The 27,179-nt window shown below is 50.2% G+C and overlaps 1 long non-coding RNA gene across 1 annotated transcript in view; it reads left to right on the top strand.

The window, feature by feature from the left end:
- The window catches only part of LOC122173680 (uncharacterized), a 38,930-nt gene extending 20,008 nt beyond the window's left edge, over positions 1 to 18,922 (top strand). Inside the window, exons 2-3 of the long non-coding RNA XR_010589166.1 lie at positions 3,534 to 3,796; positions 14,847 to 18,922. This is a non-coding gene — a long non-coding RNA (uncharacterized LOC122173680). The remainder of the gene's footprint in view (positions 1 to 3,533; positions 3,797 to 14,846) is intronic.
- The last annotated feature ends 8,257 nt before the right edge of the window (positions 18,923 to 27,179 follow it).

Below are 27,179 nucleotides of genomic sequence, written 5' to 3' on the forward strand. Positions count from 1 at the left end.
TTCATGTATTACACACAGCCTTTCAAAGGTAGTCAGATACACCGAACTCTGGGATGTGACAAGGGCAACTTCACAGTGCCAGGGATACAGAGAACTCTGGGATACGGTGATGGGGAAGTAAGTTCGCGGTGCCAGGGATACAGAGAACTCTGAGATGCGGCAAGGGGCGGGTTCGCGGTACCAGGGATACGGAGAACATTGGGATGTGGCATGGGGCAGGTTCTGAGTACCAAGGATGCAGAGAATTCTGGGATGTGGTGATGGGCAAGGTTGCAGTACCAGGGATACAGAGAACTCTGGGATACAGCGAGTGGCAGGGTCATGGTGCCGGGGATACAGAGAACTCTGGGCTGGGGCGAGGGGCAGATTCACGGTGCCAGGTATGCAAAGAAATCTGGGATACAGTGAGTGGCAGGGTCGTGGTGCTAGGGATACAGAGAACTCTGGGATGTGGTGAGGGGCAGGATGGCGGTGCCAGGGATAAGTAGAACACTGGGATGTGGCGAGGGGCAGGTTCGCAGTGCCATGGATACAAAGAAGTCTAGGATACGGTGAATGGGAAGTTTGCAGTGCCAGGGATACAGAGAACTCTGGGATGCAGCGATGGGGAGATTCGTGATACAAGGTATACAGAGAACTCTGGGATGGGGCACGGGCCATGGTCCCACTGCTAGGGATACAGAGAAATCTGGGATGTGGTGAGGGGCAGGATCGCGTTTACAGGGATACAGAGAACTCTGGGATGTGGTGAGGGGCAGGGTCACGATGCCAGGGATACAGAGAACTCTGGGATGGGGGGAGGGGTACGTTTGCGGTGTCCGGGATATGCTGGGAGATATGGGGCAAGTTTTCAGTGCTGGGTATAGGGGGTTGGTGAGAGCCATGATTCCAGGGGGACACAGAATTCTGGAATATGGTGATAGATAGGCTCCAGTCCCAGGAGTCACCTGACTCCTTGGCCTGGGGATGAGCAGGCCCTTAAAGTCAAGTTGGTAGGATGCTGATGGGCATGGCACAATGGCTTTGAGTCTGAAGCCCAATTATTTTTGTGCATGATCGAGGAGGTGAGGGAGGATGGGGCTGGGGGATGTGAACTCATTGTGTGACTGCAGACCAGTCAGTTAGGCCAAGATTTTCAGAAGTGCCCCAGATTTTCATTTACTTCAGTTTGTGGGAAGCCAACTTGCTGGCTAGCGTCTCTCTGTGCCTCAGTTTCCCCATCTTAGACATTGGGAACATTTGTGTGTACCCACCGCACATAGGGTAACATTCATTAACTTTTGAAAGTGGTTTGAGGCTCTGGTATGGCAGGTGCTATAGAATGGGTAAAGTGGAATTAAAGCCCAACCACTTACAAGTTCCAAAAAACGAGAATGGACGATTCGATTTCCAAATGCAAAGGTTATTTTGTAATGCAGCAATGGCGTTGTCAACTGTCACCGTTTTATTGCAACTCCCATGCTAGTTGATGTTATTTTTAAAGCTCCATCTCCTGGAGGCATGTGATTAGTGAGAATCTCAGCTTCCTTTTGCTTTTAAAAGTACGTTTCAGGCTCTCAGATTGCAGAGAAAACACGATCCCGTGTGTTAAATAACAAGAAGGCAAATAAGAAAGATCCCAAAATTTTAATATTTTAAGCCAAACCCATGATTTTGGGGGGCCTGACTCACGATTATTGAGTGCTTGGGGTTGGCAGGTATGTGACAAATAGCAATCACAAAAAGCTAAGGCAAATTTGAATAAGCATCCGTCCTTGAGCCTGTAGCCAGCTGTGATGTCTGAATGGCAGCAGTTCCCTGCAGACTCCAGTCGCCAATTTGAATCCAACCATTCTTAAATGTTGCAAGCATAAGACGAACTGCTATTCCAGACGTGGAAAGCCAGCTGCTTCTGTGGTGGGGGCCATGAGTCTTGCCATAGCTATTTGGCTCCTCTGATGGCCTCAGAGGGACATTTTGCTCCCTCAAACACCTGTCAGAGACACTGCGGACCTGGGAGCTGCTTGTGGTCCTGCCACTGCCAAGACTGTCCAACTCAAGTTTGGTCCTTTCATTCATCATTCATTCGTTCTCCTGCTCGCCGAGCGTAGAATGCACCCTTTGGATTGCCCGATTCCAGAGAGACTGGCCTCCTGCCGATGTTGCAGCCTGCTCTATGTTACGGCTGAGGCTTGCAAGGTTCAAAGACACCTTGTCCCCTCCTGTGTGGGCAAGGCTGTCTGCGAGATCTTCTCCATCCAGCTTTTCTTGGATCACACACCTAAGGCTGGTGACTGGCATGGGCTTTGGCATTGCTTGCACGCTCGTAAAGGCACTTTGAGCACTGTAGTGCGCCAGTTGGGGCCCAACTGCCATCAGGGCGGTGTCATGCTAGGTGCTGTACAAACACCTAGTGAGAAACAATCCCTGCCCCAAAGAGCACACACAATCGAAATAGCTAGACAGACAAAGGGTAGGGGAAGGACACTAGAGGTAAGGTGACTTGCCCAAGGTCACACAAATGGTCAGGGGGAAAGCCAGGAACAGAAGAACCCAGGTCTCCTGACTCCTCCTTCAGTGCCCTGTCCACTAGATCTCACTGTTAGGGGGGAAGGTCTGCGAGGTGTGTTGTAGTGCTAGGAGAATGTACAAAAGAGCTGTGTTCCTGTGAGGCTCTGTCTCTCTCTCATTTCCAACACAAGCAGCTAATTCAAGCGAACGCTCTTACCCTGCATCTACACTAGGACAAAGGTCTAGGCGAGGTCAGGTTTAACAGGCAGGTATTTGCTGAGCCCTGACCTAAACTTGACCAAAGCTGCGATGCTGTCAGGCCCCTGACCTCTTGTAGTCTGCCGATACAGAGGATGGGGACAGGGTGGTGTCTCACACACACACACACACACACACACACACACACAGAGGCATTTGGGTACAAAACACCACGCATACCGTGGAACTGAACAGCGAAGGGTGATGTTAAGGTACGCCCCCCCCAGCACATCCCCTAGGCCCCCAAGCTGCATATACCCCCCAGGTTACCCCACGCCACAGCCTGGCACTGAACCATTGCCTGAGGCACCCCCCACTCTCCAAACCGCAGGGAATGTGGACAGAGCTGCTGTTGGGCCTGTGACCGAATCCACCGGGCATTGCAAGGTGTGGGTTGGCTGTTGCCTACCTGAAGGGGGTGCTGTCTGGGTTGGGATCTATTGCTCAGCAGAGGCAATCTGGGAAAAGCGATTAGCTGTGTTTCGATTATTTACAGTACACACGGTGTCCGTGACTGGAAGGGGAGCGCAGACAGCTGGGCCACGGCTTTGCCGAGGCTCTGGCATGTGTCTCCATTAACGCTGAGGACTGATTGTGGTAGGAAGGCTTGGTCTGGACATCTACCAGGCCTTCGCTGGGACTCCTGGCAGCCACAAACCTCCTCTCTCGCTCGCCCCTTTACTCCTCTCATTTGCGTTGTTCCTTGCTGTCTCTTTCACTGATCACGCTGCCATGCCTCTCCCCAGGGCTCTGCCTTTAGCTCTTTCTGTCCCTTTCCTGCACAGGTTTTAGCAATCCAAGGCTGGCCTGGGAGCTGTTCCACGGCCATCATCTCCTACAGCACCTCCAGGTGGGACAGAGGAACTGTGACCTCAGAGTTTACACACATCTAGTCTGGCCTCCTGCGTGACATGGGCTAGGGAATTTCACCCAGCGATTCCTCGATCAAGCTGAATAACTCCTGGTTGATCAGCAGCACGGGACCCTCGTGGCAGTAAGAATTTTCGCCCAGTTGTCTACAGACCCTCCTGCTGATGGGAGAAGTCGGGTGAGCTCCTCTCTAGTAGGGTTTTTCACTCCGTGAGCTGCAACTCAGAGCTGGGTCACCAGAATGTGTCAAAGGGTCATGCGGAGAGCTGGGTGAGGGGAGGTCCTGAGGGAGTTTGCAGAGCCCACCTGAGCTCCCTGGGAGCTGCTGTAGTGCCCGTCCCATGGGGCTGGCTGGGCTCCTCATGCAGGGTGTTGCGACCTAGTGCATGGGTCACAGCCCTGCTCAGGTTTGGCCCAGCCGCTCCCCATCATCATAACAGGCAGCTGGGCCAAATTTGAGAGAGTGTGTGCCAGGTTTCATGGCTACTCACAGAAATTTGGCCCAGCAGGCTCCTGTCCGGGGGTTGGGGGCCTGGCCAATCATAGTGGTGCTTTGACCCAGGCGTTGCTGGGAGCCGAGCCAAGCCCCGCAGGCCAGGAGCTGCCAGTATGGTCCGCACAGTGTGCTTATTGTGCATGTTACATATCGTGGGTCAGAAACATCTAGCAAGCCAGCTGTTTTTTGCACTAACGCTATTCACTGGGTTGTAACAGGTCAGTGAGATTTACAAATGGCCCCTGAGCCCAGAAAGGTTGAGAATCACTGCTCTAAAGCATATGTGCGCCTGCAGTGCAGGGACCCAGGGCTATAGCAGCTGTGAGCTCTGCGCAGCATCTCCTGGTGCGAGACGGTGGGACTGGAGTAATAGTGACCTCCCACCACAGGCAGAGCTACTACAGTAACCCTTGCTGAGAGAAGCTAGTACTGCAGGGACTGCTCTCAATGTCCAGCCATGCCACACCGTTCCCGACAGCAAGATTGACTGGGAGGTGTGCACTCCCCAGGCCCAGTGCTACTACACCATTCCCTGCAGCGCCTCCTGCTGGGAGAGATTGGGACTGGAGTAGCTGTGAGCACCTCTCGGTTAATCCTATAGTCTCCAAAAAGCAAAGAAAAGTGGGAAGAAGGAGAGGAATTCTGCTTCAAGCAGACAGAAGGGGCAGAGGAATCTGGCTGAAAGGAAGAAGGAGCAAAGGAGGAAGGGGCAGGAGGAGGAGAGAGGCGTGCTGAGTGAGTGGGAAAGGGTGGAAGCAAGGCGAGGAGGCCAGAGGCAGGGGGAGGGGAGCCCTCAAGATGACACTTTGATGCTCTTTCTATGCACTATTGTGTAAACATATTGAAAGCCATAGAGGGCCTTTGTTTTGGGAAGAGCCCCAAATTAATTCTTATGTAGTAGGCTGCCCTTCAACAAGTTCTGGGCCTCTTGTTCTTCTCTAGGGGCCTTTTATAGTTTCCACTCCCAGAAAGAACAGGACTCAGCAGACACCCCCTGCCCCTCCTGTCCTCCAACCCTAGATCAAAGGTAACATCTCCCAGCAATCCAGGGCCGGAGGAGCCCCCAAGCCAGTGAGGCCCTCCCCTCCAGAGAGAGGCAACAGCCACGCTCAACCCGTCCCCACCCCCATCCCGCCAACTAAAGCCACTGTTGGAAGAATGTGGCGCTTCCCCCCCTACACCTTTGTGAGCCATGGCAGAGGCCAAGCCGCTCATGGCTGTCATATGACTCATGCGGCGCTTGGTGGCTAATTAACACATTCAGGAGCACTGCTGGAGTGGAAAGGCCAGGCACCCCGGGGCCTGTCTGGCCACACGGATTGGGGAGGTGACCCAAGAGGGCTTGGTATTCTGCCCCTCCCCCCCACGCCACTTGTCAGCCATCCTGGTAGTTCTTCAGTACAGCCAATGACCCCCCAAGCCCTGCATCCCCCCCGCCCCGGGCAGCTTTTATTCACCTGACCTCAGGCACCTCGCCAGGGGCAAATGGAGTTTAACTAGTGGGGAAAAAATAGAGAGGGGGAGAGAATAGAAATTGCTTAGCCAGTCGCCTGCTGCGTTGTGATCTCCCCGTCCCTGCGCACGTCCCCTGCCCCCAAAGCGGGGTGTGTGCCTTGCTCAGGGGCTGAGCGCAGGTCAGCTAGGCCTCTCCCATTCCGCTGCCCGCGCTCCTTTCATTCCCTCCTGGTTCTGCTCCACAGACCGTCCCATTGTCATCCCTCTGAATGGGAGATTTTGCTGCTGTCTGCCTGTCTTTTAATTAGGGCTTCCGCTCCCCGCGAGGCCGTCGCTGCTTTTTTCTCTCTCGCCCTCTCTTTTCAATTCTTTTCCACAATTTAACACTCTCTCTCTCCCCCTGGCTCCGGCAGGGACAGGGGAAGGGCTAAAGGAAGCCCCCCAAACAGAGGCCCACAGCATCCGGATCTCAGTCTGGGGAGGCTGCCAGCAGGACAAAGCGGAGAAGTTCAGATCCAGGATCTCAGTGTTGCCAAAGCTCCAGGGTGCTGAGAACTGAGTTGGGGTTAAAGATATTCAGCAAGCAAGCTATGAACTTCTCCAGAGCTCAGGGCTGCTCAGATCTGGGGTTTGGCCCATGCAGTGTCGCCCACTTTTGTGCTTTTATCACACATCTCATGGTACTTGGTGCATTCCTTAAAGCGCCAGCTTCTGGAGTCATTTGGTTATGTGATTATTTCAACTTTCACTTAAAAGACAAAGAACATTTCTGGTCCTCCTGGTTACATGGAAAAGCTAGCAAATGCGATGCCTTCAAGGCTCGAAATCTAGAAGACCAATAATAAGAATCCAATATTTATTATTATTTTTATTTAATCTCATGATTTTGGGGGCCTGACTCATGATTTCTGAGTGCTTAGGATTGGTTCCAGTTGGGAAATTCAGAGATGAATCTATAAATGGCTCCAGAAGTCAGGGATGTTTGGATTCAGGGCTTTTGTTTGTGTCTCCTCTCATATACACACACTTCAGTACCCCTTTCCTGCTGCAGAGGCATGTTCTAGAGCACTAAAGGGACCCTATATGATAGTTCCCTTTACCTCCTCATTCTCTCCACCTGCGGTCCTGCCCTTTCCATGTCTAGTATCTAGCCCCACATTTCTTTGCATTCATTGTTGTGGGAGTTGCGATGATACAGTTCCAGCTGGCCTGGTAGTCTCTCTCCGACAGTGGTGAATGCTGCATACTTAATTTTAGAGGAAGGTGTATCCCTAATGCAGCTAACTCTCTGATATTTTACTATGGGGGAGATGTCTTCCTGACCCCAGCTACTGATCAGCTTGCAGTGTGCCCTGAAGCATGAGGATTGTTAGTCTTTCTAAGATCAGTACCAAGGTGAGGTGTGCCTTAGACATTCCTGAAAAAGATAAGATAATTGTTGGGCCAAATTCAGCTTGACATAAGGGTAAATTTCAGTGGGACTGCTCTTCAATGCTCTTCTACCAGAAATTAACTTTTGCTGTGCTAATTCCAATCCTCGTTTGAATTTCACCAAATTTATTAGCCTTGATAGGGCAAAGAGAGCAGCCATTCCTGATATGGGGAAGCAGTTTTTGAGCGCAGACAGCTCTTTAATCCAGCAGGGAAATAAAATCCAATGGTTGGAAGCTGAAGCTAGACAAATTCAGGCCAGAAATAAAAGACTTATTTTTAGCAGTGCATGAACTTAACCACTGGAGAAACGTACTGAGGGATGTGGTGAATTCTCCATCACTTGAGGACTTTAAGACTATATGTCTTTCTAAAAGATATGTTCTAGTCTAGTCTAGGCTTCTTGAATTGTGGGCATCAGAATTGGACACGGTATTCCAGCAGCAGTTGCACCAGTGCGAAACATAGAAGTAAAACAAACCTCTCTACTCCTACTAGAGATTCCCCTCTTCATGTAGCCCAGGATCACATTAGCTCTTTTGGCCACAGCGTCGCACTGGGAGCTCATGTTCAGCTGATTCTCCAATCTCCACCATGACCCCAACTCCTTTTCCGTCATTACTAACCTGTAAATATGGCCTAAATTCTTTGTTCCTGGCTGTGTGCATTTACATTTAACTGTATTAAAATACACATTGTTTGCTTGGACTCTGCTTACCAAGCAATCCAGATCCCTCTGAATCAGTGACCCGTCCTCTTCATTATTTACCACTCCCCCAATTTTTGGGTCATCTGCAAACTTTATCAGAGATGATTTTATGGTTTCTTGATGCAAAGGTGAGTGGATGAGGACCTCTGGCCTGCGTTATGAGGGAGGTCAGACTAGATGATCATAATTGTCCCTTTTGGCCTTAAAATCTATGAATCAGTAATCCCGCAGCGTGTGAGTTCCTCAGCTTAATTATCTGTTGCCTATTTGTTTCCCTTTAATTAAGGCTCTTCCTAACCTTTGGCACGGCCTCTCTCTGGGCACTCAGGACACTGAATTTACTCTTCTCTTTGGGCTTTTCAAATGTTATTGGCGCACTCACCCCAGCCCGTGGCCTTTGCCTACATTTTTCAGTACCTAGGGGACTGCTGGGTACTTTAGTGGGGCATTTCATTTCCTGGGGCACTGGCACAAGCAGGGCTTGTCTACACTATGGTTTATGTTGGTATAATGTACGTCGCTTAGGGGTGTGAATAAGTCTCTCCCCCCCCAAGTGACGTAAGTTACACCGACCTCAGCACTGGTGTGGATAGCACTATGCTGGCAGGAGAGCATCTCCTGCTGACACACTCACAGAGGTGGTTTTATTATGCTGACAGGAGAGCTCTCTCCCATTGGCATAGAGTGGCTTCACCAGAGGCGAGTACTTCTAATGTAGACTAGCCCTTAATCTTTCTTCTTAGAGAAAAACATTATCCTTATCACCGTTTTCTTTCTGAACTGACCATAGTCATCTCAGCTGTGGGGGAGGCTCTCGTTCCTCGTTCTTTTGGGCCAACCTTGGAAAACATATTGGCCCCTCCGGAGATCAGGGCCCCATTGTGCTGGGCTCTGTTCACACATAGAGTGAGAGGCCGTCCCTGCCCTGGAGAGCTTGCAATCTAAATAGGTGAGACACTGAGCTGAAGACCCAGATTTGGAAAAGTAGCTAAGTGTTGCTGCACTCAGCACTGCAATGCCTAATTGCTTTAGGAGCCTGCATCTCATTTTCAAAAGGGATTTAGGAATCAAAATCCCATTGACAGCTGATGGTATTTCGTCTCCTAAGAGCCTTGTGTAGAGGAGAGTTAGGCTTGGCTTTGCAATGCTGAGCTCGGCAGTGTTAAATAACTTTTAAGAATCTGGTCCAAGGTCACATATCGGTTCCCCGAGTGGCAGGCTAATGTCCTAGACACTGGACCATGCTACTACACCTATATTAAGGGCTTTACATGGCACATAGGTCTTGCATTGAGCCTCTGCACAAGTGAATTCCACCCTGAGAGCTCCCATCTGCATTTCACTGGCTCCACCAATGGGGTCAGCCTGGATTAAGCTGAAGGTGGGATCTTCAGAAGCCCTCCATGCGTTGGCCTAGCTCTGCAGCAGAGATAGCCAGTGCGGAGGGCTATTCGACATCTCACATTCATCCCCCAGCAGCCTGCGGGGCCGGTTTGTGTTCCACAAGCCCGCCTCTCCTGCCCTAAGGAGTCACTGCGGTCCCTGAAGTCAGAGGTCAGAGCTGGAAGTAGGTCACCTGCAGCTCAGCAGCCTCCCACGGCCTGTGAGTAGAAGCACAAAGGTCTCTCCTAACTAACACGGCTTCTGGGCTAGCAGGACCCCTCCGATGTGTGCCAATTCCCCTCTGTCTCCTCCTCCCACCCTCTACCAGCCGTGCTTGTGCTACACAGCCAGCCCCTTAGGAGCCCAGTAGTTGTCAAACTTTTGTACTGGTGACCCCTTTCACATAGCAAGCCTCTGAGTGCAACCCCCCTTACAAAGTAAAAACACTTGTTTTTATATTTAACACCATTATAAATGCTTGAGGCAAAGTGGGGTTTAGGTTGCAAGCTGACAGCTTGCGCCCCCCCATGTAATAACCTCATGAACCCCTGAGGGGTCCCGACCCCCAGTTTTAGAACCCCTGAGCTAAAGCCTCATCTGCAAACAGAGCTGAGCAGAGGTGAGGCAGTGGCGTGAAGCTACCTTTCCTCCCTCTCCAATCCTGGGCCTGGACAGACACCAAACTGGCCCCTAGCTCAAGAAAGAGCAGCCGAAGGGTGCTGGCCTGTCACAGCACCAAGGGCCCTTTATGCTGGTGTGATTTCTGGAGTGCAATGCACTCTGCGCCTGTCCTGAACACAGCCTCTCTGCCAGAGATCCAGGAAGGAGCCTCCAAGCCAGCTGGGACATGCCAGTTGCCATGTGGTCTAGGTGGTCGCCAACAGCCCTGAGATGAGCAGGTCCTGGGATGCAGCACGGGGTAGGTGGCACGGTTTGGATGTTTCCACCTCATCTGATACAATCTATACTACTGAGCACACGAGAGGAGTGCTGTTCAATAGGAATGACCCGTGATGCCAGGTTAATTCTGTTTACAAAAGAATAAATATTATAGCAGTGTCTTATAAGAGAGAATCAATAGCTTCCTTTTGCTGGGTTATCCCTTCATGTCTTTGAAAATTGATTTGCCGCCCCCTCCACCCCCCACTGCACAGCTATCTGGTTTTCGGGGTGACGGGGGGGTCAGGCGGTTATCGAAGTATATCTGAATTTACAATATTAACGACTCACTACGACGTGGCCGCAGGTTCACGGTGAATTAATTATCTGTTTAAGAAGCCATGAAGAAATCAATCAATGAAAATTTCTCACTCTTTTAAGAGCAAGGGAGCTTGTCAGTTGTTGTTGTTTTTTTTAATGTGCTGTACTTAAAGGGACAGGAACTGTCTCTGAGGGCGTGCTGGAGACATCTGCAGGTGTGAGAGGTGTAAAGCAAGCCAGTGGTTGGCAAGGGGCTCTTTCCCACTCACTGATCTCTCCACAGGACACGGGTCCGGGCTTCATTTCAATGGGAGCAGAGTTAGGCCAACACTGGCCTTGTCTAGACCAGGATTTAAAGACGTGATGATCATGTGCTAACACGTTTTAAGTCTAGTGTGCGCAAGTCACATGGGTGTGGTGTCTTCGCTGCAGAGTTGACTCGTGTTAGAACCCAAGCCCTGTCCACACCTAAAACTCCTGAACTCGAGTGTGATGGGGCTTAGAATTCTAGGTAGCCGGCCCATTATGGGGTGTAGGCCACAGCTTGAGTTGTCACCCTCCGCTGCTGCCGCTGTCACTCTGGGGGGTGGGAAATCCAGTCACTCTGCTCCAGGGTGATTTCATAGTGTGGCACTCTCGCTCTCACTGGACTCACTTGTGTGTCCATGACGGCAGTTAACGCCGCCGAGAGGACATAGCCAGTGCCATTAGCAGGTGCTAAGATACTCCAGATGCGGCCCAGCGCAGACCCTCGGATTCAGCCAACCCAGCCTAGCCCATGCACAGTACATGCTGCCTTAGCTGGACTCCATGTCTAGAACATGTTAGCTAGCAGCAGCCCTTTTATCCTGGTCTAGACAAGGCCACTAGGTACTTTTAAACACCCCCACGCCCCAGCGATGAGGTTGTGTAAGTGCCTATGTAGGTTTAGGGCAAGATCCTGTAGGAGCCCCTTCGTTATAGGGGAGCCTGTATGCAGTGAAAGATGCCCATGTTACAGGCTGCACATCTCTATGTAGCTAAGCTTGTGGGGCCCTTTGCTCAGCCCAATGGCATTTCTCTGTTTGTCTGTAAGGCGACGAATGCTGCATCTGATCAATTCCACAAGCCCAGGGAACGGTCTCAGCACCAGTGGACGGAACCCTAGTGACCTGGGGAACCAAAGGGAACTACACTTCGTGCTAGTGTAGATGCATATGCCCCTCTTCCCGTGCACCTGCCCCACACTGCACGTGCCCCTCATCCTGTGCCCCTACCCCACATTGCACCTGCCCCACATTGCATGTGCCCCTCACCCTGTGCATCTGCTCCACATTGCATGTGCCCATTTCCCGTGCATCTGCCCCACATTGCATCTGCCCCTACCCCACATTGCACATGCCCCACATTGCACATGCCCCTCACCCTGTGCAGCTGCCCTACATTGCACGGGCCCATCTCCTGTGCACCTGCCCCACATTGCACGTGCCCCTCACGCTGACCACCTGCCCCACGTTGCCCCTCACCCTCCCAGCAGGCCCCTGCCCCATGTCGCACATGAACACGGACTAAGCAGTAAGGCCAAGCAAGCATGGGACATTGAAGCCCTGACAGATCTGGATGAGGAGAGCCCAGCTGCAAGCCCTGACTGCGCTAGAGAGAAGAGTAGAGAAGCCACGGGGTGAGGCGGAAAGCTGTAATCCCCTAGCAATCCCATCCAAAAATGGCCTCCTCCCAACCCCATAATTCTACTGGAACAAGCCGCGCGGCGTCCGCGCCAGGCACACCCATCGCTGTACCAGAGCGGAGAGCAGAGCCCATATTGACACAGGAGCATCTGTGGCAGTAATTGTCATGCAGCCTGGCAAATTGCTGAAATGTGTGAACCTCTCCAGCCACCCAGCGCGGCAGCAGCCACACAGCCAGCCCAGGCCAGGCCTGCCCAGTGACTACGTGGCTTGGAGACTGATGTGTGCCGCAGGGGGATGCTGGAGGCAGGGTGTCCAGGGCCAACTGGGGTGTCTGTATGTCTGAGTGCTCTCACCGCTCAGCATGACCTGGCAAAGGGACATGGCACAATGAGATTCATGCCAGTATTGGAGAACAGCTGGGATTTCTATACTGTACCCAGCCACCCTCCATACTGGACCCCTGGCTGTAACCCACCCGCTCTCAGCCTAGGATCCATACTGTATCCCTGGGTCTAACCCACCTGCTTCTACTCTGGGGTCCATACTGCACCCCTGGGTCTAGCCCACCCACTCCCAGCCTGGGATCCATACTGCACTCCTGGGTATAACCTACCCACTCCCAGCCTGGGATCCATACTGTACCCCTGGCTGTAACCCACCTGCTCCCAACCTGGGATCCATAGTGTACCCCTGGCTAACCCACCTGCTCCCAGCCTGGGATCCATACTGTATCCCTGGGTATAGCCTATCCGGTTCCGGCCTGGAACCCATACTGTACCCCTGGCTGTAACCCACCCGCTCCCAGCCTGGGATCCATACTGCACCCCTAATTTCCTGAGGTTTAGCTCCACTGTTATCAATGGAGTACTCTTGATTTATACCGGTATGAGTGTGTGTGTGTGGGAATTCCCACTGTCACCCTGTCACTTGTGCGGCCGTTCCCACCAGTGCCGAGCCGGTGGGAGGTGATTGCAGTTCAGAATAGGCGTGTTATGCCCCCACTTTGCCCTGGGCTCTAGTGGGAGGGGCTGTGCCAGGTGCAGGGCCATGGGCGTAGTGTACAGCTCCCGGAGTCCCAGTTTTTCTCAGAGAGCTTGTTCTTGAGGCAGCTCATGTTCTCCAGGGAAAGTGCGCCCCAAGTTTTATGCCCCATCACTATGCCTGGCATGATGTGACTAGACCGCTCCATCTGCAGAGAAGGTGCGTGGCTAGCAGCAGTAACCCTGTGATGGGCTATATATCCCATCCTGGCTCTGAAAGGGTTAAAGTGGGCCTGAGAGACCAATTAACCTCCTGGCTGCCCCTGGAGGATGGGCCAGGCTCAATTAAAGATGAATTCCAGCTGGGGAGGAGCAGGGTGGGTGGTACAAAGAGAGGAAGTGTGCCGCAGAAGTGGATTAGAGGGAAAGAGTCTTGCAGCCCCTCTCTGGGAGTAAGGGAGGAGTGAGTGTGTGGGCTGGCTCTGGGCTCCTCTCCTGGGTAGAGAAGTTTGGCAGGAGACCAGGAGAGACCAGGAGCAGCCGCTGGGAGTGGGGCAGGCTCTGGTGGTAAGGAGCCCTGATGAAAGGACAAGGCATGGACTTCCATGGAAAGAGCTGTGACCCTAACGGCATCCCAATGCCAGAGGGCCAGGGGCTCACTGGTAGCTGGCCGTGCGTTTCAGCTGGCCTGACTATTTCAGTGGGCCCCAGTTCATTAGTGTCATCAGCTCCATATCGCCTTCCTCACAGCTCGGATGAACTTTGCTTTGGGGGGCCCCCTCCAGCAGAATCAATTGCAGAAGGTCCCTGACTATAAAAGAGAGGGGCAGAGAACCCCAAGTGATCCATCCCCTAAGAAGACCAAGGAACTGAGCTCTTTGGACTTGGTGGTAGATCCTGACAGGGGGTACGCACCCATCATGATGGAAGGTGGGAAACTCTCTGGAACAAAGGCTGGGTCTTCTTGCGTTAAGTCTGAGCTTCTGGAAAGCATTTTTCATGCCATGTCTAACTCTCCTCTTCATACCTGAACTCACTTAAAATCCTCTCTCCTTTTGTTACTAAGCTTGCTTTGCTTTTAATCGAAACCAGCCCAGTGCTGCAGCTGAATCCAAGTGATTGTTGACTCCAGTTAAGGGGACATTCTGTGCATTTGGTCTCCTTAGAGGAGCAAACACCTTATTATTCCTCTGAATGGCCCAGCAAAGAGCTGGACATGGTAGTGCCAGGGCTGGATTAACCCATAGGCTAATAAGGCTATAGCCTTAGGCCCTCTTATTTTTAGGCCCTACTGTAGGCCCTCCATTCCATATTGAAGTAACAGCTGAACGACGGTAACGGGGCCATCGGAAATGTTTTGTTTAATTAGATATTGCTTTGTACAAATTACTCCATCAAGACTGTAAATTCAATTTATAGGGTTGTGATTTTGTCTTTGTGGGCTAAGTAAGTGTTTGTCGGCCCAAGCAATATTGAACTTTGTACACAGTAGGGGTGGCCAACCTGTGGCTCCGGAGCCACATGCGGCTCTTCAGAAGTTAATATGCGGCTCCTTGTATAGGCACCGACTCCGGGGCTGGAGCTACAGGCGCCAAATTTCCAATGTGCCAGGGGGTGCTCACTGCTCAACCCCTGGCTCTGCCAAAGGCCCTGCCCCCACTCCACCCCTTCCCACCCCCTCCCCTGAGCCTGCCATGCCCTCGCTCCTCCCCCTTTCCCCCTTCCCCCACAGAGCCTCCTGCATGCCAAGAAACAGCTGATCAGGAGGGACGGGGAGGGAGGGGGAGGTGCTGATCAGCGGGGCTGCCGGTGGGTGGGAGGCACTGGGAGCCGGCTGGGAGCACGATGACATATTACTGTGGCTCTTTGTCAATATAAATTGGTAAATTCTGGCTCCTTCTCAGGCTCAGGTTGGCCACCCCTGCAGTAGGCCTACACTGGACAACAGAAACAATGTCGAAGAAAGGAGGATGACAGAAATTGAAGGAGGCCAAAGAAAGATGGCAAAGACAAGATGTAGTGCTGAAAGGTTCTCCTTCTCTCCTAATGTTTTTTCCTCCTACTAAGCCTGGTGGTGAGGAAGTCCAGGCGAATACCAGCCCAAGTGAACCTGCTGCATCAACACCTGATGAAAAGGACCAGCCTCCTGTGTGACTTCTCTAGCTGCAGTTTCACCCCACTTCTCTGAAGAGTTTCCCAGTGATAGTAATACAAAAATATCCTTCTCCAACCATCCAGGCGAGTGGGACATGACTTCTCAAGATCTCATTGCATATTGGACTGAGAAGCGTCCACAGAAATATCAGAATCTAGATGCTGACTTTTTATTGACAAAGCGAGAGTACACCAATCAGAATCGTTATCTGACCAAATCAGTGTCTGAATATGTGAAGCCTAACAAACAGATTGGCAGGTGAGAATGGCTCATCTATTCTCCTTCTAAGAAGAAAGTGTACTGTTTTTATTGCTGCCTGTTTTCTGATACCAAAAAGTGGGGAATGTTCTGCAAAGGCTTCAGTGATTTGAAGAGTACTGCATACATTATCAATCATGCAATGAGTGAGCAGCATACATTGTCAGTTAGCAGCTACCATGCCCAAAAGAAAGTTAATGACAGAATTAATATCCAAATGGAAAACCAGTTTTTCGAAGTGCGTGCTTATTGGAAGAACGTTCTCACATGTGTAGTTGAAGCCATAGTGTTTCTTGCTGAGCATGGTCTTCCATTCCGTGGCTCAGATGAGACTGTTGGATCGAAACACAATGGCAATTATCTTGGCATTCTAGAGCTAATTGCTAAGTATGATCCTTTCTTAGCTCAGCACATCAATGAACACGCAAATCATGGAAAAGGCCATACATCATATCTATCAAAGACTATTTGTAATGAATTAATTGCACTGCTGGCAAAAAACACACTATCACCATTGTAGATGAAATCAAAGATGTGGGATATTTTTCCATTGATTCAACACTGGATATGTCACATGTAGATCAGCTGACTGTCATCTTGCGTTATGTGCTACCCAGCAGACCAGTTGAGCATTTCATGACCTTCTTAGACACCACCAGCCACACGGGGAGAAACTTGCCTTGTACCTACTCGATTTCCTGACCAAAAATGAGATTGACATCAGCCTTTGTTGTGGCCAAAGCTATGACCATGCAAGTAATATGAGTGGCAGATATTCAGGGATGCAGACAAAGATAGAGGAGCGCAATGCTTTGGTTGATTGCATACCATGTGCTGCACACTCACTCAACCTTGTTGGCCAGTCTGCTGTGGATTATTGTGTTGAAGCAGTTTCTTTTTTTGGATTTGTCCAAGAATTGTACATTTTTTTCTCTGCATCAACCAGTCATTGGATGATTCTTAGAGATTCATTACCAAAGGGATGCCTAGTGCAAAACTGCTCTCAGGGACACAGTGAAGTGCCAACGCTGAAGCTGTGAATACAGTTGTTCTGGGATACCCCAACATCCTTGAAGTGCTAGAGAGCATCAAGGAAGATGAATCTCAAAAATCAGCCACAAGAAAAGATGTGAAGTTCCTGAGTGATGCAATATGCACTTTGGAAACTAGTATTTTGTGTGAGGTCTGGAATGATACACTTCAGCCATTCAGCAGGTGCAGTCTAAGCTTGCCAAGTGCTCAAATTGACCTTTCCACTGCTGTAAACCTAATGAGAAGTCTTGAAAATGTTCTTCAAGAAATGCGGGATAGTTTTGATGAGTATAAAATTCCGGGGGCTGCAAGGACTGCTAACCATGAATCTAAGTCAGCCAAATGCCGCAAAAGACAGAAGACATGTGATGATGTAACTGCCCACTCATTCAGTGACAAGGAGGCCTTCAGAGTTAATACCTTTATCACAATCATTGACAAAAAGAAGAGTTCATTAGAACATCAAGGCTTACGAAAATATTGACAAAACCTTTAGAGTACTGACAAATTTTTCACCTAACATTTTAAGTTCCGAAGTCAGTGAAGGTATCAAACGTCTGTGTCAGAAGTACCCAAACGATCTCCCAGTAGATTTAACTAACGAATTTCTTCAATGTGTTGAATTCACATCACTCTCAGATATAGAGAGAAAAGATGACGAAAGCAAATGTATTTGGATATACCGAGTTATCACTGAATCCGATGTGATAGAATGTTCCCAAATGTTGAAACTGCATTACGGCTGTATTTGTCACTAATGATCACTAGCTGTAGTGGAGAACATTCCTTCTCTCTTCTAACAAGGGTCAAAAATGTCCTCCGATCCACCATGACTCAACAAAAGCAACAAGGCATCCTTGTGGCACCTTAGAGACTAACCAATTTATTTGGGCATAAGCTTTCGTGGGCTAAACCCCACTTCATCACGAAAGCTTATGCCCAAATAAATTGGTTAGTCTCTAAGGTGCCGCAAGGACTCCTCGTTGCTTTTGCTGATACAGATTAACATGGCTACCGCTCTGAAACCTGTCATGACTCAAAAGCATCTCAGTGCTTTGTCCCTCTTGAGCCTTAAGAATGAAATTGTCAGGACTTTGAATTACGATGACACCATTCAAGACTTTGCCACAGCTAAAGCTAGAGGGGGAAATGGTTTCTTTGAAGAACTGAGTGTAGTGAGAGTAGAATAAACTTGTTAATTTTACATAAATAAATAATATGTAAATATGTATGTAGATAAATGTTTGGACTTCCTAATTTTTGTGCATTATGTAATTCATACTTCGGCCCTTCCCTCCTATTAGCCTTAGGTCCCTCATAACCTTAATCGGTCCTGGGTAGTGCACATGGTTTGGGGGAAATTTGGGCCTGGGCTGGGGTCGTTTTGCCAGGTGTAACCAGAGCATGAATGGGGCGTAACTAGCAGGCTGCTGGAGTCAGAGGTGGTGCATCAGGGCTGCTTATCACAGACACTCAGTCCATGCTTGTCTGCAGGCTGTTGTGTCCCGGCTGTGAGCCAGAGCAGCAGAGCATTTAAGGCACCCAGAGATGCAGGGGAGGTGATGACACAACCCTTTGTTGGTCTGCCAAGAGTCCAAGAGGTGTCCTGGCCCTGAAAGAAGGGAGACCTTAGAGAGGCCTGCTGACAGGCAGCAGTAGGAAGGGGTACAGGGAGGCAGCAGCAAGGCATCTGATGGAGCAGATCTTGGCTGCTGGTTATAGGGCCCTGGACTGGAACCCGGTGTAGTGGGAGGGCCCAGGGCCGCACGGGGGGGGGGGGGGGGGCAAGTGGGGCAATTGGCCCTGGGCCCCTCAGGGGCCCCCACAAGAATGTTGGAGGCTCCCTCCCACCTCTGCCTTCGCCTTCCCCCATCCCCCGGTGCCTCAGCGCGCCGCGTCCAGGAGCAGCCCTGGACAGTGCTGCAGCGGTGTGGCTCGGGCGGGGCCTGAGGTCCTCCCACTCGGAGCCGCGTGGTAAGGGGGCGGGGCTGTGAGCTCCGGCGGGCCGAGCGGCAGGAGCTCCTGGACGTGGCTCGCTGAGACTCTGGGGGAGGGGGGAGGCGGGGGTAAGCGGCATGGTAAGCCCCTCTGAGCCGGGCACCCCCCGACCCCCAGCTCCGAGCCCAGCCCCTCTGAGCCGGGCACTCCCCGACCCCATTCCCCCACAGCCCTGACCCCCAGCTCCGAGTCCAGCCCCTCTGAGCCGGACCACCCCCGACCCCATCGCCCCACAGCCCTGACCCCTAGCTCTGAGCCCAGCCCCTCTGAGCCGGATACCCCCCGACCCCAGCCTCCCCCCAGCCCTGACCCCCAACTCCAAACCCAGCCCCTCTGAGCCAGACACTCCCCTGACCCCATCCCCTCCCCATCCCTGACCCCCAGCTCTGAGCCCAGCCCCTCTGAGCCGGGCACCCCCCGACCCAGAGCCCAGCTCCCTACCCAGCCCTGGGCAACAGTAGCACCACCCCCAGGCAGTGACAGCCCATTGGTACCAACCATCACCATCACCCAGCAACAGCCCATTATGTAATTGCAAATGTATACATACCATTAAAGCATTTAATGTTTTAAAATAATGTATTTCATGTATTTTCAAATTATTAAAAATTAATTTTTGAATGTATTTCACTGGTTATTTTTTAAATGTCCAAATACATGTTACTATAGTATTGAAACTTTTTTTTATGGAAGGAGCCCCCAAAATTGCTTTGCCCCAGGCCCCCTGAATCCTCTGGGCGGCCCTGGGAGTGCCTGGGTCCCCCCACCAGCCACAGGGGAAAGTGATATGAGGCCCTGGAGAAAGGGCTAAGAACAGCTGAAATCCCTGGCAGAAGGGTGAGGACCATGGACCCAGAGTCAGGGCAGGAGACTTTTTATAAGGACAGTGAACTGTTATTTCTTGTTACCCTGGAAGGGGTGGGACTAAAATGTTACCTGGCTGGAGCAGGTGGGAATATTTCCACCCTGTATAATCCAATTTGCCCCTAGCCATACATCCACTCAGCACTGGTCCAAGTCCCTGGACCTAATCCTCAAATCCTGGTTCTTACCTCAAAACCTTCAGACTTTAGTGGCACTTTCGAGGCGCAAGGCCTCCAGAATCTGCCTAACATGGGAAGAAGTAAACTCTCTAGTATATTATAATAGTTATTTATATTATTGCTGTTCCTAGCAATCACAATTCAGATCAGGGTTGCCTTGTCCTGGGCACTCTATGTCCACATAGCAAAAGACAATTCCTGTGCTGAAGATGTTATAATCCATTCGACAATGGGTGGGAGGGGAAACAGAGGCACTGAGAGATGAAGTGACTTGCCCAAGACCATACAGTAGGTCATTGTTGGAGCAGGGGATAGAATTTGGAGCTCCTGAGTCCTGATCCAGTTTTGGATTTGAACTGCCTCTCTGCTGAGTGCCTGCTGGGGCATATTGAAATTTCACTGGGAGTTTTGTCTGTGGCAGGCTAGTCTTTGCTCAAGTTTGAATGTCCATTTTCATGTTGCTATGTCTTTAAGTGGAGTTTGGTTTCAGTGCTTATGTATCTCTACTAATCAACACTCACTCATCCAGCAGTGTTTCCTACTAGTCCTAATCAGCTGGGCAGGGTAATTACTTTCCAAGGATCAGATTGGAAGCAATTCTTTTGGGGACACATTTTCAGAAGTGCCTAAGGAGCATGCCTCTCGTTGACTCGGTGCTCCTAAATTCCTTAGGCTCTTATGAAAATCTCCCCCTTGATTCTTTCTATCCTGTTGAAAGCTTTCTAAGCATTTCAATCACCCTCCAGTGCAGTGCATCAGGCAGAGTGGATTATATTTAAGACCCTTCTGACAGCCAGTGCTGGTCCCAGTGTACTAATTATGATCACTCTTTTGAGTTAAGCTTTCGTGGGTAAGAACCTCATTTCTTCAGATGCAAGTATCTACTTGCATCTGAAGAAGTGAGGTTCTTACCCACGAAAGCTTATGCTCCCAATACTTCTGTTAGTCTTAAAGGTGCCACAGGACCCTCTGTTGCTTTTTACAGATTCAGACTAAGACGGCTACCCCTGTGATACTTGACTCTTTTGAGATGTCTATCTATCTAGGATTTGGCCAAGAACTAATAGAAGAAATCAGCTGTGGATTCTGCATAGTTCTTGGTCTTTCCCTTTGTTAACGTATGACTGACACAACTGCATTTGATACGACCACAGGTTACTGTCTTCTCCTGGCAATAACATGGTCTGACCAGACTTAGAATCTACATTGTACAAACATGGTAGTGACTTGCCAACTCCTGCTATTGCTAATTAGATCGTTACCAAGGAATGGTGAACCAGCCAACGTCTGTACCCTTGAGGGTACCCGGATCATGCCGTGAAAACCTGCCAAAAGTGAAATACAGGGCCAGGTACTTTACTGGCATAATTGGCATAATTCCCCAGACTTCACTGGAGCTATCTTTATCTACTCCAGCTGAGGATCTGGTCCCTATAGTGAAGTATGTATTTAGATGAGTGAAAGAGCTCGTGTTCCTTCTGCCAGTGAAGAAGTTTTTAGGGATTTAGTGTTTAAATCAGTGTTTAAGGATCATTATCTCAGATCATCTATAAGGAAGCATGATATTGTCATGAAATCTAATGGGCCAATTGGCCCAACCATCTTATTGACTCTCTCCAGCTCAGTGAAAGATAACCAGTATAGAAGAGATGCTTTGGGAAGTGTATTTTACCTACCCTATTAAATACCAAGGCAATAGAGGGTTTTAGTTCTGAATCAGCTGCACAGCATTCACTGTGCTGACGAGTGTCTGCAGTAAATCTGGGAACAGGAATTCACCTTCTGAGGGATGCAGGTGATTGTAAAGCAACCGAAATAGTCAAGCGCTCGTCACAAGCTGAGTATCGCTGTGAAGGAATGCAGCACTCACATCTGGAGATAAGGCAGCAGCTGCTCTTCCCTGTGAGGCAGCCCCATGCTTTAGTTTGGTGTTAGAAGGTGCCATTCTGCTGCTGATTAAACTTCAACTAGACACTGGAGTTCATTAATGAACCCATGGTGCTTTTATCCTGGGGCTCTTGTGAAGATCAGCTTGGTTCATTCTGTCTACCTAATATTCCTCTGTGCTTTCAGGTGAAGAATTTGCACCAGATCCCGAGCTGGTATAAATCCATCTGTTGACTTCTGCCCACCTGATGATCTGGCCTCATATTCTTTGCTTCTCTGCAGAACTTTGGAGGAGTACTTCTGTGTGCTGTTAGACAGCGGCGACATTCTGGCCCAGAGGCGACTGCATTACAATGATAGATGAAGTGATCCCTTATATACTGGGAAATCCAGATTTGCCAGCCCTGAATATCCAAATTTTGGTGACATCCCAAATTCAGACAGAAAATGAAACAGGATTTTGTATAAATCTAGATCATGGAACTCTTTCAGCTGGTCTCTACAACCTTCATATACACCTCTACCCCGATATAACGCTGTCCGCAGGAGCCAAAAAATCTTACTGTGTTATAGGTGAAACTGCGTTATATCGAACTTGCTTTGATCCGCCGGAGTGCGCAGCCCCCCTCCCCCCAGAGTACTGCTTTACCGCGTTATATCCGAATCCGTGTTATATTGGGTCATGTTATATTGGGGTAGAGATGTAAGCAGAATTTGCTTGTAAAGTGCCTTGGGATTGTGCCTGCTGAAAGGTTCCCCGATAATATATCGGCATTACACACTCAAAGGACAGCTGCTTATGGTGGGCACTGAATGATTGAAAACCATGTTGGTATCTTGAAGTACTAGAGGAAGCATCCCTTTGAGCTATCGCTCACGTTTGCCAAAGCTGGCTGTCTTGTCCCTATGACTGATGGTAACGAAAGCTCCATGGACCCTTTAACCACACCCTTATCTTAGGGCCAGCTGATGGGAGAGCTGAGCTCCAGGGCTGGAGAATCAATTCAGAAGCCATGAGCCAAAATGAAAGGAAGGCTGGCATTAAAAAAAAATGGACCCACCTGTTTGATTTGAATGGGAGGAAGAAGGAAAGAGAATTAGACACTATTTCACTCCTAGGAAACAGAGAAAGTGGCTGTTTTGGAATGTGCTTAATGTCCTCAGACTGCAGGTCATGCTGGGAGGACAAGCCACCAAATTGGGCAAAGGGTTCAGAAACCTGGTTGCATGCATAAGCCTCTGGCAAACGATTTGTGAATTCTGATTACTTGAGCTGGGTCTGAGCTGCATAGATTAGATGTCAATCCAAACTTTCCGAAGGTTAAGGGTGTTCTGAATTGGGTCTCTCTCTGTTCAAGACATCCACGATCTCCCCACCTTCCCTGCTGGACAATTTAAAACTCCACAGTGGAGACAGATTGGACCTCAAGGGATCAAGTGTGACCCAAGGAGTCGTCTAGGTGTGTGTGAACCAGTTTTGATCAAATATTATTGGTTATATTCCAGTAACCCCAACACAGCCTCAGTCCACTGGACACTCTATAAACACATAGTGACAGTCCCTGCTTACACTCTACAAAGGGAGCAAGAAGGAAAGAGCAAAAGAGAGGTGACATGACTTGTCCAAGATCAGCCTTCAGCTCAGTGACAGAGCTGGGAATATGAGCCATGGCTCTTGATTCCCAGTCAGTGTCCTGTCCACTAGCCCACAATGGCATCCAATCTTTTGCTCAAAACCTGAAGCAAAATATTTTGAGATTTAAAAAAAGTTGTGTTAAATTTTTCGTTGTTGTTATTATTGTCATAGTCGTGTGGAGCCAGGGCTCCTAAGGGCTGAGTTCTACCCAGGGCTGGAGGCAGAAACCCTGTAGTACTTCAATGAAGACTGTTCTGATGGTATTTTTGGCCTGCCTGGAAACTGACAGAACTGGAAATTTGTGTGAGAGAGCCAGCCCCATTCATGAGGTTTGGTCATTTAGAAAAACTCCAATCAGCATTTGTCCAGCTGCTTCCCCCACGGGAACCAAACCTCTGAACTTCTGGAGAACCTCCCACCACTAATGTGTCTCTTCAGACCATGCTCAGTGACTGGACACACAATGATGCACGCATTCAAGCTGACACTTTCAAAGCTGTCTGTGGGGTTGGATGCTTAGTTCCCATGCAGATTAATGGGAATTGGCCTCCAGGTCCCCTAGGTGGCTTTGTAAATCTCAGACCACAAGGCTTCTGGCTTGGGGAGCTCCTGGGAGTAGTGGCTCAATGCCCATGCACTTCTAGCTGCTGGGCGTTGGCTGTTCTCATTCCTATCATGTTACTTCCCTTCTCTTAACTCTCTTAATTCTGAAAAGAGGCTGGATGGCTCTCAAATCAGTGACTCTCCCCTCAGGTTGCTGCTGCTTTTCAATGGGTCTGATGGCTGCTCAGGGCCATATAAAACCATTGGGAGATAGGATGAGAAAACATGGACTCCAATGTCAGCAAGGTACCCAGCTCATTGGCTCATCTCCGCCAATGCAGCTAACACCTCTGGCCAGGCGTCTCAGTGTCTGGGTGAAGAGGAGCTGACTGACATGCAAGCCAGGGATGATGGAGCCATGTTGCTGGGAAGAAGGAAAATATTCTGAGGAACTGGCCAGCACCATGACATCTCCTGCTATTGGGGGCATCTGCCGGCTGATGGCGTTCATCTGGGGAACGTCCTGGATTCCTTAATGCTGTTTGACACCCAGTTAGCCACGGCTTCTAAAAATGCCTCATTCCACTTTCAGCTGGGCAGGAGGCACCCTGAAAAACGAGGATCTGACCACAGCGATCTATATATTGTTCTCCTCCGGCCTTGCTTACAATGGCGCGCCATCTCTGGGAATTTAGGTCTCTACCTACTGTTTGCTCCATTAGTGGCTCCCCGTCAAGTCCCGAATCCATTTCCTAGTCAAGAATGAAACCTTCAGTGGACAGGGCCTCGGCTACCTCAAAGACCCCCCAAGCACTCCAAGATATGGTGCTGCCCTGTCAACTATGGTCACTGGGGACAACAAAAGTATCAGCAAGTAGGGCAAAGCTTGTGAGAGCTGAGAACAAAGTGTTCTCAGAAGCCAACGCTCCCGTGTAGAACCCCCTTGTGCCAGAGTGGAGGCTTACCCATCGTCTCACCACATTCAGGACTTGAACAGTAAGGCCCCGTCTTTCCAGCTCTGCTTTCCTAAAATAACGATGCCAAAGAACAAAATAGCCCCAGAGCTGAGGAGGCATGTCCCATGTCTGAGCAGAGAGGAGAGCTTGTTTGCTGCTGATAACCCCACTCAGGTACTAAGGGTGATCACGAGGCGCACTGGGAGGGAGAAAGGAGTTGGTGGGGCTGGGCCCAGTTCCTAGTGGGTGGATTCCTCTGTCTCCAACCCCCGTGGCCTCAGCTTACAAGCCATCGCAGCCTGATGGGACCAGGGCTCAGACCCGAAGTCACAAGACCATCCAGATGAGCACAGCTCTCCAGTCCATGCTGAAGTGCTTCTTTGAAGTTAATGGGACTCAATCATGTGCATAACATTGGGCACGTGCTTAAGTGCTCTCCTGGATTGGGCCCAAAATGAGCCCCATACCCGAACCCCTTTCCACCCCCCATGCAGAGCTGGGACCCATTGAGGGGGCAGGGTGGGCAAGCATTGGCTTGCTTCTGCTGTGCGTAGGCTGCCATCTTGACTGACACAGCGGGAGGTGAACTGAGGACCTCCACAGCTTGGCCTGAAGAGCCAGGCTGTCTTGCTGGGGCTGTGACACACTGTGGCTTGGGCACAGCAGGGCACCCAGAACACACACTGACTGGTGGGTCACCTAAGTAGCTCCCTTCCTCTGCCACTAGGCAACCCTAGCTCTCGCCTTTGCCGTTCCCTTTGCCCCAGCTCACACGACTATTTGCATGCTGCATGACTTAAATACTCAGATTCAAATTCCATTGCCGACAAAGGATTCCAGACTCCACACCAGTGGGACAGAGATCAGGATCTAGCCCTTGGGCTAAATGTGCTGCTAGCCACCTGCATCCATCTTCCCAGAACAGCTACTCTGTGGACCTGCTGCATCTTGATGTGGTGATCCTTTACGGCCCTGCCATCCAGGGCTGGAAAAGCTCTGTGTTAAAAGTCGTCGCTTTCATTTCCTTCTGGCCTTGGAGAAATGGTGGCTGTGCCTGTGTGGAGGAGGGGGAAGAGCACATGGGTGCGGGGTCACTAGCTACACACTTGCCTTTTCACAATGGCTTAGCTCAAATCTTACCCACCCCCCTAAGAATCCCTGACACTCTAGGTGGAAATTTGAAAGACAGGCTCAGGTCTTTGGTGTGAGAGCTGTTTTGTACAGCGCTAACTGGTTTCAGGGCTGTAATTATCTCTCTGAGAGAAGCTGTAAATTGGATTAAGGCACTGAGTTGCAGCTGAGTGAGCGCCCTCCATTGCCCCACCTGGTGGGCTGCTGTGCGATAACAAAAAGTGCCGAGGAATCGGATTTGGATTCCACTTCGCACTCATGGCTTCCTCCTGGAAAAAATGAAATTTTTCCGGCAGAAAGGGCTGGCAGGGGCTTGCTGGCAGTATCAGTCCCGGGCTCGTATCATCTGCTGGCACTCTTCCGGAAATGCGATCCCCTCCGTTATCAGCGAGAAATAAATAAATAAACAGCAGGAGGTGTTTTGGCAAGGAAGCAGGAATCGTACAGAGTGGCGCGCGTACACATCAACACAGTGTGTCTGCAGCCCGCACTGTCTGGCGCAGGCGGAGGTGGTGGTGGAAACAGACACAGGGAGATCAAGAAATGTATTTTTAATTCCCATCCCCGTAGCCAAAAGAAAACCCTGGTTTTAGCACCATGCCGAGACCAAGATACAGATGAATCCATGCAGAAAACTGGGCCTCTGTTTGCTAATGCCATAAATGCACAGTCCTCCATTGCTGATACATAAACCCAAAAGATCCCCCTCTCCCTCTGCAAACCCTATGGGAAACCACGTCTCCCATTCCTATAGCCTCTTTCATCCCAAAGCGCTTTATAAACTGTGGGCCGGTATAAATCCCTTGCTTGAGTTCAGTGGGAGTTTTGCTGGAGCAAGGACAAAGTGACATCTGAACAAGGATTTCAGAATTTGGCCTGCACGTTGGGATGAAAGATGCTCAAGAAATATGAGATGGATTTCTCTCTCTCTCTTTCTCTCTCTCATACACCATATGAATATAAGCTGAATTGCAGCTGCATCTGGGAGGAGGGCAACAGGTAGCCCAGGAGGAAAGAGGAATATTGATCCAAACCTCTTGCTGTTACACACAGTAACATGAGATCTTTGGTGTCATCTGCAAAACTCACCCATATTCAATGGATTGGAAATGCTCATGTCTGTCTTAGGAGACGGTTCATCACTGTGGCTCGAGAGAGCCAGGGTATTTCAAACCTTAGAAGGTCAACTCAGCCAGGCCTATTTCTATGATCCTATTCAGAGTGGAAGCTGTGTTTGTATAGCCCCTAGCAGCAGCAGGTCCTGGGCCATGATTGGGCCCCTAGGCACTAGGTAATACAAATAAATAATAATCAATTTTGCCCTCCCTGGCTGATTCTACTCCAGATAAAATCACTGGCTAAGATCACACCTGTACTGCGCCTGGCAGGAATGCTGCCTCTCCTGCACCCCAGGACGTAGCACCCACTCCTGCATCCCAAAGTGCTGCCCTGTTCTCAGGCAAGAATGAAGAGCTTAGGGGATGGATTCAGAGCTGGGGCAATGCAGCTGCATTGCAGTCACTGGAGAGATGCCATCGACACCAGGCCAGGATCCAGCCCTACAGATTGCAAGCAGAGATTGCATTTGTCTGTTGAAC

Source organism: Chrysemys picta, chromosome 7, assembly GCF_011386835.1.
Source record: "Chrysemys picta bellii isolate R12L10 chromosome 7, ASM1138683v2, whole genome shotgun sequence".
Taxonomy (NCBI): domain Eukaryota; kingdom Metazoa; phylum Chordata; order Testudines; family Emydidae; genus Chrysemys; species Chrysemys picta.